The sequence below is a fragment of the Melitaea cinxia genome, chromosome 14, assembly GCF_905220565.1.
Source record: "Melitaea cinxia chromosome 14, ilMelCinx1.1, whole genome shotgun sequence".
NCBI classification, from domain to species: domain Eukaryota; kingdom Metazoa; phylum Arthropoda; class Insecta; order Lepidoptera; family Nymphalidae; genus Melitaea; species Melitaea cinxia.
The window spans coordinates 1,584,230-1,593,983 of record NC_059407.1 but is presented as its reverse complement, the minus strand read 5'-3'; the positions used below and the strand labels follow the sequence as shown (position 1 = coordinate 1,593,983).

Below are 9,754 nucleotides of genomic sequence, written 5' to 3'. Positions count from 1 at the left end.
ACTTTAAAATTAATAACGTATATATGCGAAATCAATTAAAAACGTATACCCATCGTTATATATTTATGTTTTTTAATCGAAAATAAATAAAATATATTGTTATGGCCCTTTTTTCGGTGTATACATTACACAATCAAGGTACAATTCGATACGTTCTCGATTATTCCTTGGTATCGATTCGTTTCGCCGCAATTTATCGACTGAATTGACATAATTAAATGCCAATCAATAAATATTTTGTAATCAAAGATAATAACTTGGGTTTGAGTCAAAACTGGCTGATTACAAAAAAATAATAATAATAATAATAATTCGAAATTTTCGAATTTCGAGCAAAAATTAAATTGAATACGCTTCATAATTTTAAGGACTAAGGAACCGCAGACTAATTAAACTTAATCTGAACATCTCGATTTTTTGTCGCATCTTATTCAGCAGTGTAAAGGCTGTGAAATAGTAAAGCGCTGCAACAAAAAGTGTAAAGCGCTTAAAAGTGTCGAGTTGTGTAATAAATTTCCAAATTAGTTGAAATAATTCAGAAATCAATTTAGTTATTAGTAAACAGCGGGTTATAAACTCTCATTGAGTATTGCCCCTGCTGCATACATAATATGAATACAATTTTAATCTGTGAAGTTTTTGTGATAATCCTTGTATACATGTACTAGAAAGATTTTATATTTTTGTAAGGGGTATTTTTATCCATGTTTGTAGATAAATATAATATAAATCTTGTATACTGATGCCGATTTAATCGGTGTATTGACGTAACGTCCGGGTCTGGAAAGCGTAAAGAGGGCGCTGTGCTAACAGCTCCACACTTATCGAGAGACCCTGAAGGTAACGTTTTAAAATCAATATAGTCTTTCTATTTATCTAAAATAGAAAAACAATGACAAAGTAAGTGTTAAATTTAATCTATGTTATATATGTATACTAATATTATAAAGCTGAAAAGTTTGTTTGTTTGTTTGTTTAAGCGCGCTAATTTCAGAGACTACTAGTTCGAATAAAAAAATATTTTTGTGTTCGATAGTCCATTTACTTGGGAAGGCTTTGATCAATAGAAGATTGAGCTTTAATAATTAATAATAATTTATGGATTGTACCTGTTGCACTTGCGGCTGTGGGTTCGATCCCCGCACATGACAAACATTTGTATTGGCCATACAGGTGTTTGCCGTGGTCTGGGTGTTTGTACAGTCCTTGTGGGTCTCCCCACCGTGCCTCGGAGAGCACGTTAAGCTGTTGTTCCCGGTTGTTATCATGTACACCTGATAGCGATCGTTACTCATAGTAGAGAATATATCCGCCAACCCGCAATGGAGCAGCGTGGTGGATTAAGCTCTGATCCTTCTCCCGCATGGGGAAAAAGGCCTATGCCCAATAGTGGAATATTACAGGCTGAAGCGAGCTTTAATAAGAAATGTTACGAAAACTAATGTATATTTATTTATTTATTCTTAATGTACACCGAAATACAGACACATATAAAGAAAGATACAATACATGATGTACAAAGGCGATCTTATCGCTAAATAGCGATTTCTTCCAGATAACCTTTATATCGTATATCTTAGTACAAGGAAAAAATCTCAATATTCTTGCTAAAGCGATCGTTCTAATATCGAAAATCAATGCTTATTACACACTTTATTGAGAGGGAAATAATTATCAACGTAACGTACTCGTTATACGTAATTTTTGAATATAAAGCGATATCGTTAAATCGCCTATAAACATACGTATTTCACAGTTTCCGATAAATATTAACGAAAAAAAAATCTGATCTGCTTCTTCAAATTAAGCAATAACACTTACTTTTACAGAAATCGTCGATTCGATACCCTTCCGTTGTTCACATAAAATTTTATATTTTAGTTAAGTGTGTTGTAATTCATAAGTGTTTGGCGATTTGGTAAAAAATGGATGATCAAATTAGGAATTCAATAATTTTTTTGTAGTGTTTTTAGAATTTTATTTTATTGTTTAAATCAAAGACAAACACAAATACACACATAAACACACGCACACACACACACACAATAAAAGTATTTCGTCTACCCTTATATACATCGCGCATCCTTCGCGTATGCGAGGTATTACCGTACATATATACCAATTTTGATTTTTGCCACCTTTTAAAATTATTTACCGAAACGATATAATTCGTGTTTATTAAACTATAATAACTTGAACTAAATCATTGCTTTTGTAATCAAAATAAAACAGCATAGATAATATAAACTGGATCATTTACATATATTTAATTAAAATGACTTCATTTGTATGAATAAAGAGTGGATAGATAGAATATTATATATGTTGCTAATCAACCTCCTTGATCACGAGGTTTAGCATTTAATTTTTTTAATTATTGATAAGGTTCTGTTATTAATGACCAGTATTTAATTTTTATACGATATTAATATATAACGATCATAAAGATAAAATCTGTTCATTGATAGATATTGTGAGATAAATAAAAATATCATATATAAAGGTCATTTCCAACGGTACACGGTATGTTTAAAGTTTTATATTTATTATCTTATCATTAAAGTTATAAACTTTACAAAATAATGCAATAAAATTTACATATATTTTTTACCTTTGAAATAACAATTAGTATGGATTTGGTTTTTATTGATATTTAAATAAATTTACTATGCAAATTGCTTGTTAGTTGAAGAATTAAGAGAGAGTATTTATTGTACAATCAATGAAATATTAAGTCGCGGAAAAGTTTCTTCGTATTTCAAATAGAAAGTCGAGGTATTTTGTTTAGTAGCTTACCACCATATCATAGCTAGTGACAGGATTCCATTGCTGTAGAAACTTTTGTAATGGACTTCTTTAAACGTATGTTTAGGACTTCTCATAAAACTACCAAGAGAAGTAGTTTTAACAGCCCTCTTTTGATGTTAACTTTACATTACCTAAAGAATTCTGAAGAGACCATAGCAGATGGAATTCTGAGGATGAAATTCTGATGGTAAGTCGACTTCCCAGTAAAATCTCTCAATTGTCGTTGAGTGGATAAAGACGTATGTGGTTCGACGTTGTCGTGATGAAATACCATACCTTTTCTGTTGATCAATTCTGGCCGCTTATTCCAATCCCAACATACACTCAACATCACCTCATTGTGCGTTAACCAGGGTTTCCAGATAATCTTTGCAGCTTGACTGATCTTTGAGTATGATCTCTTTCGTACATTCTTATTGTAGGTGATCTATTTTTCGTCACAAGTGATAAATCTTTCAAAAATGGTTCGATATTATTATGTCTTAAGAGAGAATTATTGAGATTTGAATATCTCGACCTTTCGAGTTATCACTAATTACTTAGTTGTATTTATTGAAGTATTTTTGAGTAACTACGTACTAGAAATACTTTTTATTATTATTATTTGCAACTACATGAACCAGGAAAACAATTTAAATGAGGGATATGTTAGAAAAATAAAATATAGTGTGAATAAATATATTTTAAGCTTTAGTTTTACATTTTTCATTTAGAACTAAGTTCCAGAAGAACAGACTTGAGGGAAAACGAAAGTTAAGAGTTCTTTCTTTAGTCCGAATTTGTCGCTGTAATGTTATGCACAAGACCGCAATGAATACAGCCTAAAGCGCGTGTTGTTACTCGTCATTAACATGCTACCGGAGCATCGCATGCTTAAACAAATTAACTGCCATAAAATATTAACCATCATATCTTTTAAGGACGTTACAACATGCGAACAACTTACTCTCGTTACGACTTCAGCTTCATTTTTTCAATATTTAACGTGGGTGAAAATAGCCTAAAATTGGAGCCAAATTAAAATAAAAGAACTTTATTTTTAAAGTTTATTTTTCTGATTACATTTCCTGTAGCTGCATGCAATGTCACGTAACATTGTAATGTTAGAATTACCAACAGGTGATTGTCACGTTAATTTATACAATTAACAGTTTCCCAACGGTTTCTTTTATGTCTAGCATGATTCAATTTTCAAGAAATTAATATAAAAATCTAAATGTAACATTTAGATTAGTAGCTGACTAAAATTGTGAGTGACAACTGCTCTGGTATGACAACCACTCGGGTGTAGTGGTTCGTATAGACGTTTCAAAACCGGCGGTCATGGGTTTGATTCCCTCTACGGATGGATATTTGTATTTGTACAAATATCTGTTTCTGACTGTTTTTCTTTCCTCGTGGGTGTCCTCATCGTGCGTCGGAGAACATGTTAATATATAGGTTCAGTAAGTTACCTTTGATAGTAGTGAAAATTTCTAAAAACCCGCAGCCGAGCAGCTTTGTGGATTAAGCTCTGATCATTCTCCTATATAGAGAAAGATATCTATGCCCAGCATAGGGATGTTGCAGACTGAATATATCAAATATTATATATGGTTAAGCAGTCATAAAAAGTAATTACGTAAACTACTTGACGGTAGACCTATTTTAATTTGACCTAGAACTACTTTAATTCTCCCACATGGTGAAAGGGGCCTATGCCCAACAGTGGGATATTACGGGCTGAATGCTACTTTAATTTGATTTTTTTAGCAATTTTATCAAAATTCTGTTAATTATTTGAATCGTAATGCTTCTAAAATGTCAACTATAACATCGTGCTGAAAAAAATAACTACTATTTTGAACTAAAGCGGTATCGTGTCGGTCCGAAGTTCGTGAATCATTCGTTACATTTAGTGTACTATCAAACGTTCAGCGTTTTCTATTACTTTTAATGTCTTATGTAAAGAAAACGCTAATAATTATATGTTACACATTATTATGAGATATAATTATTTCATTTTAAATTAACAATTTAATTTAACATGAAATATAATCTTTAAGAAAATTTAAATGTTAAAAAATGAATTTTTTCTGGTTGGGCAATAAAGTATATTTGTCATCATTCATCATCGTTTCAGCCTAGTGCAGTTCACTGCTGGACGTAGGCCTCCACAAGTTTGCGCCAAAATGGCGTGAACTCATGTGTGTTTCCCATAGTCACCACGCTGGCTAGGCGGGTTGGTGACTGCGGGCCTGGCTTTGTCACACCGAAGACGCTGCTGCCCGTCTTCGGCCTGTGTATTTCAAAGCCAGCAGTTGGGTGGTTATCCCGCCATCGGTCGGCTTTATAAGTTCCAAGGTGGTAGCGGAACTGTGTTATCCCTTAGCCGCCTCTTACGACACCCACGGGAAGAGAGGGGGTGGCTATATTCCTTAATGCTGTAGCCACACAACTTAAAAAATATATTTGTTTATAATTGTTTAAACCGAAATAAATTAGAATTTAAATATGGAATTCTGTATCATAATATTCAGTTCTAAAGTTGTGAATTTTAAATATGTATAATATTGTAAAATATATGTAAACTAATTAACATTATTTTATATCAATATATAAAATTGGAAATAATTATTATAGTCTGTAAAATAATATTGCAATAAAAAAATAATGACTAATAGTATATAATATCTTTTCAATCTCGTAATTCAAATCTTCAATCGAACGATCATGTTATTGAAGGTATGTTAATGAATTAGTAGAATGCCTCAAATGCTCAATTGCTCCCTTGCAATATAATATCAAATCGCTACAACTCGGACCATGAATCTTCTCAATAAATCAACGGACGGCTGTCTAAAGTATCGGATGATGATCACAAGCGGGTCGCGATAGCACTGGCGTGATGTCCTAAAGTGGATGCGCCAATTCCCGGCTTCGGGTTCTCACGGGGACCTGAATGTGAGAAAAATTTGAAATGACAATACAATAATTCTAAATTTTTTTAGACAATATTTAATTTTTATTATTAATTTTATAATATACCAATTGTGTTTTGTTCGTTTCGAAAGTGTTAAATATATATTCATATTTCGTGTGTATGTAATTAGTATAAATTGCTTGTGTATTTATAATAACGTTAGTTAGGTGATACGGTACCGGTGATAATGGTAGATTAGTAACTTCATTATAGAAAGACTGATAATAACACTATAAAGAGTAAAATGGTTATTATGTGCTAATGATATTAATCGAGACTAAAAATTTTAGACGGTTTTCGAAAAACAATTAATTGAGTGGAAACAATGCGAGTAAAAATAAACATTTCTTAAATATAAATATCGAAACAAGTAATAAAACTAAGAAAGACACTGAGTGAATATTGGCACCACTAAACAAGTTCATTCATTAAAAAAAAATCATGTCACAATTTTTTCAATGCCGTATCCGAAATACATATCTCTTCGTACATCGTATCGTGACCGTTACAATATCCATTTTAAATCGCTCAGAGGTTAAAGTCAAATGCTCTATTTATTGTCGCCCTCTCACAATCTGACCTACATCCCATGAACGTCGGAAAAATATAAATCCTTTATAAGACTGTAACCTTATATCAGCTTTGTTGATGTGATTTATTTTTTAACTTAAGCGCTTAGTGGACTTGGGAATTTTAACTTCAATTTTTTACATACCTACCTATATTTTATAATAACTACTATATTACAATTAGAAGAGTCACATTGATTTTATTTGATACCTATACATCAAAAGGGCTTCTAAAATTGGGAAAATTAGGAAAGCCACCTTGCGATATATTCGATAACCTATAAAGAAATACCTAGACAGTAATCGTAGGTGCATCGAAAGCTTAGTCCTGATCCTAAGCTTGGTATTAAAACTGCTTGTCTTATTATTATTCACTATAGGAACACTCACTATTTCAGAGCATACTTCTACCTTCTAGCTATCCCAGATTTCAAGGATGATATTTCATGGTGTGCCCTGTTTTATAGTTTACAAATTTTATTTTAGTGTGTTATATAGGAAACTCTAATGAAACTAGGAGGACTGACTAAATAATCACATTCAAATTGGATTGGAAAAGGAAGAATATCAAAGCTTGTAAAAATCTTTTTAAATTTTCAAACAGTTATTGTAATAATTTCTAAAAATGGTGACTGAAAATTTAAAAATTCATCCCATTCTATGTGATTATTCAGTCTAAACTTACAAATTTCTAATTACTTTTCTCATAATCATTAATCATTAATTTGTGGTTTCATCATTAATCATTAAATAGAGCGTTACGGAAGCAACATGATATTCATCTCATATGAGTTATCCATCATTGAAGATTTAATTGAATATCTCATTTTGTTTTAATTATATTCAATATATTAATGACAAAATGATTTAACACGCGTACAAAATATGGTTTAAAATATCATTAGCACGCGTCAAATAAATTTTATTATAAAATTCTGTGGTACACATTCAGACAGAAGGAGTGTTTCTTAGTAAAAAAAATGTATGTGTCAGCACCGATGCAAGACTGGAGTTTACTCCTTCAGATCGACTGTCTAAATAGGCACAAAAGGCTTAGTAGTCTAAGGAAAAGATTAATACCATATGAAATGGTAAAGAGACGAATTAAATAACGCCATCTATCGGAACACTATTGGGTTAACAAAAGATGGCGTTAACAAAAACGTAACGAGGTCATTCGCTCAGTTAATTTTACTCCTCGTTTTCTTTTCATACCGGGAACCTTATATGAAAATCGATTTTTAAGGATACTCCAAAAGATAATTACGAAAGTATTTTTTATTAAGGTAAATTTTTAAATAAGTTTAATTCAATAACAATAAGAAAACTACCATGCTGTCATAAATATAATTTTTATATGCATAATGGTATCTATTATATTTATTTAAATGTATATTTTAATAAACAAAATCTGGATAACATCTGGATTTATTGTTTAAAATGCAGTTGTGGTGTGCAATAAAGTATAAATAAATAAATTGCATTAAAACTCACAAAGATTATTTAGTCTAATATGAAATTATATACGCAACTATAAGTTAAGTACGTTACGAAGTCGACTATGCGCACGGAACAAAACCGATGGATCTTTGCTTCTTTATCTTTCATGAACAACCCTGTATCAGACCAAATAGATGTTTGTTGTAGTCGCTCGTGTTGAGTGTGAGACTTTTGTCATATTTTTTTAATATTTTGATGACCTGGTATCTACATAGTATGTATGATTACAGTTTGTATGCAGTAAATAGTCAGAGTTTTATTTATATAAAAATCAATAATATAATATAAATAATAATAAGTTGCACTTGAACACCATCTGTTTCTATTAATATTAAGATAAATATTATATCACTAAATAATAATAAAATAAAGAATGTAATAATAATATCCCACTGCTGGGCATAGGCCTCTTTCCCCATGTAGGAGAAAGAACAGAGCTTAATCCTCCACGCTGCTCCAATACGGGTTGGCGGATATATTCTCTACTATGAGTAACGATCGCTATCAGGTGTACATGATAACAACCGGGACCGATAGCTTAACGTGCTCTCCGAGGATCCACAAGGACTGTACAAACACCATGTACGTAACAAATTACGTACTTTATCACAATTAGCGAGAAACGCATTACTGACAATTTATCGCTATAATTGCGTAAAGGAAATCTTATGGAAATGAGGCTAAGCATATACACTAAAGCTATTTGTAGTAACGTGTGAACTTTAAAATACATAGGAGGTTGTATATATGAACGTGTGACAGTGTAATTGGTATTTGATACACCAAGACAATTTAAATTCAAAATTTTGTAATGTCGACGATTGATTTGAGATTAACGGTAAGTGATTAAAATAGAAAACCCTTTGAACCCACTGTAGCATATATTTTTAATAGCACGTAGTTTCGTTCCTGCTGTTGTATAATAGCACAGCATTAGCGTTGCTATTTACTCTTTTTCTAGGCGACTGATTTAATTTTTGAAATACCCTCGTATTTATTGTATTACGTCGCGGTTCACCTTAGGGGGTAGTAGTGTCGCGTCGCACTGGGTTTGCTGTATATAAGCCTCAGGGCGAGGGTTTGCGGTCTTTTTGTTGGATTCTCTCGCCGACTTAAGATCGGGGTGCAATTTATTGTGGGTGAGTCATTGTAGTTCCATATGGTTTAGGCTTTGCATTAGTGTAAATTGATTTTGTGAGTTTTTGAAATTTGTTATAATGTCCTGGCTGTGTAATTTTTGTATTGACTTCTTGTTTGCTTATTGCTGTGTAATGGTAGGGTGTGCTTTGTCTCTGGTGGGCCGTTTCCTTTGTCAACCCAGAGATAGTGGAGGGTTGGCTTCGGAAAGGCTCACCGTTTTGGTGTGTCCTTCCAGGGTCCTTGGTGTGGCGTTTGCGGCGGCGCTTGTGGATGGAGAGTGACCTCGTGGCGTCCTTCTGAAGGTCCGAGGACCCCACATTCCGAGTTCTCTCACAGCCCGAATCACCCACAACCCGAATTACCCACAACCCGAATTCTCTTCAACCCGGCTTACAATAAACTGCTTCTGGAAGCGGGGCTACCGACGGCGAGACGACTGTTAAGTTTTTTTTTGTTAGCCAATTCTCCAGCCGCTTGTCCAGGAATTAGTCAAATTATGTACTTTATTTATTTTATTCTCCCCGGAGTAACTTTAGATTAAATCCAAAATAAATTGTTAAACTTGTTATTTTTTTTAATTTCTCTTCTTCCATAATTAATTTAAGATTCTGTAGGATTTTTTATTACACTCTCTCTTGTAGTCGCGTATTAGGAATTGTGGGTGACTCTCTAACCCATTAAACACTTCGTTAACACGTAGCACCACTTAAAAAGGAGGGGGATTACAATTCGACTTTTTTTTAATTCGTGTTCGCTCGTAACTTTTTATTGGGTG

General features: G+C 32.6%; 1 long non-coding RNA gene across 2 annotated transcripts; it reads left to right on the top strand.

Annotated features, from left to right (window-relative positions):
- The first annotated feature begins 829 nt into the window (after positions 1 to 829).
- LOC123659944 lies at positions 830 to 9,544 on the top strand. 2 transcript variants are annotated; one of them, XR_006744102.1, is made up of 2 exons: positions 830 to 840; positions 9,215 to 9,544. It is a non-coding gene; the product is annotated as an uncharacterized LOC123659944 (long non-coding RNA). The 2 variants fall into 2 exon arrangements; XR_006744103.1 differs by lacking the exon at positions 830 to 840 and adding an exon at positions 8,961 to 8,978.
- The last annotated feature ends 210 nt before the right edge of the window (positions 9,545 to 9,754 follow it).